We start from the raw sequence: 2,052 nt of genomic DNA, 5'->3' as shown, positions 1-2,052 counted from the left end.
ATATCCCCATGGATCCCCTTCTCATTTCATTAGCATGCTCATCCACACAGCTGAGTACCCTCCAGCTGCCATTTAATCACATTTAATCACAAAGTCCTTGGCTGCCGTTGCCACTGCTCTCCATGGACCTGATTGTTGCCTATCACCTTTTCCACTCACCTTTCTGACTCTTTCTCTCTCTGGTCTTAGTGAGGAATACATCTGATGGGGTGCAGAGTTCTTTAGCCAGAATGAGAGGAGCCCTTATGAAGGGAAGGTCAGGGAGGTTTGGGAGACTCTGTTTGTATTTTCAGGAGTCATGCTCCCAAAATGGCTTTTTTTCCCTTTCATGGGGACCTTCTGTGTGTCTTCCCACCACACAAATCTCTGTGGAGAAAAGTCCACGGCTCCTGAGTTATGCCCAGACTAGATATTTCCTTCTTGGTACCGGAGGAGTTTCCTGGCTTATCTTTCCTTCCACTGGGTCTCTTCTTTCCTTGCTTCCTTTCTCTCTCTCTCTCTCTCTCTCTCAATCTCTCAATCTCTCTGTCCTCTAATTTACCATCTCTGATTAGCCACATGGCCTTTCCAATGGTGTTGGAAGGATGCTGTAATAATCCTATTATGATCAAGACAATTGAACATTTGTCTTTCAGGACAGGATTGTGTGATAATGTTTAAAACAAAACAAAACAAAAATTACAAAAACAAAGCATAATTTTTTTTTTTTGCAATTAACAAAGCTACAGCAAGAAAAATAAAACATTTCTTGGTAAAAAAAAAATTAAAGAAAAAGACAATTATCCGTGTTCTACCTAAATCATCCTCTCAGGTACCAGCAGAGACATGAATCTCCTATTTGGGGAACACTGGGAATATTGCCACTCAATATTTTTAAAAAGCCCTTCTGAGTGGTGCACTATGACGGAGAGCACACAAGCTCATCTGCTCTTCTATGAACTTATGCCTGGTTAAGCCAGGCTAGTAGACAGTTGGGTCCCTGGTCCACTTCCTCTCATTCTTCCAGGAAATTGGTCTATGATCTGGGCTGTGGCATTTTGCTCTGATCCACACTAGGAAATGCTACCAAGAATGACCTGATTGGAGCTACTGTTGGGCTTATTGTGGGGATTTTGCTGAGAGCCTTGTTTGCTTTATTAAGTGGTGTCCCTCTTTCTGAGGGACAAGTAGGGTGGGGCTTTTTTGGCTTTAGTACCAGGAAGCAATGGAGTAGTATCCTAGGAATGTAAAGAAGTTCAATTTTGAATTTTCTGCAAAAGAAAACCATAAACAAACAAAAAGAAAAACAATGCAGCAATGTAAACAGAAAACAATTTCACTTGACTCAGGGAAAGACAGCCTTGGTTTGAGTGTGAAAAGAGAAATGTCAATCTCTGTTTCCTAAAGAGGTCTCATTCCCCAGGGTTTCTCACTGTTTGAGACTGTTCAAACACTGAGGGTGATTTTAATGTTTAAAGATGCATTTTGGTTTTTCACAGTCTTGCTTACGATATTATGTCCATTACTATACACTTTATACAATCATGTTAAGCTTATGCACATAGCCATGGTACAGTGCTTTGATGAGCAATATAAAGGATTTTCTAGGGTTATTTTGACCATATGTAAATTTTGCCTGTCCAAGAACTAAACTCTTTGTAGAAGATGAAACTCCATTCTGTTGCCATTGCTGTAGAGAAACAGGTTTATTTTTTTATCTTACCCTTTTTTTCTGAAATTTCTCTGGTTCATTTTTAATCTTTAAGTCGAAGCTCAGGCTCTTTCTCCTGTCAAAATGGAACATCTTCCTTATTTGGTCCCATAGAATGCTATTCCTTAATTTTGGAGCAGTTATTTCAATTTATAGTTAGTCCCGATTATTTGATTGGTATCTGAATGCCCTCCAGAATACATTAATAAGTTTCATGGTGGGTGTTGCATATATCCTGAGAGCCTCGGATTATTGTGCCCATCATATCATGACTACTTTATAAGTATTTGTCTAGTGAATTGAACTGATCACATTTCCCTTCTTGTAATGGCTGCTAGAAGTCCAGCTCAATTAGTAGCCTA

Source organism: Propithecus coquereli, unplaced genomic scaffold, assembly GCF_000956105.1.
Source record: "Propithecus coquereli isolate 6110/MARCELLA unplaced genomic scaffold, Pcoq_1.0 Scaffold426, whole genome shotgun sequence".
In the NCBI taxonomy this organism is placed as follows: domain Eukaryota; kingdom Metazoa; phylum Chordata; class Mammalia; order Primates; family Indriidae; genus Propithecus; species Propithecus coquereli.
The sequence above is the reverse complement of the archived record's forward strand: the minus strand, read 5'-3'. Positions refer to the sequence as shown.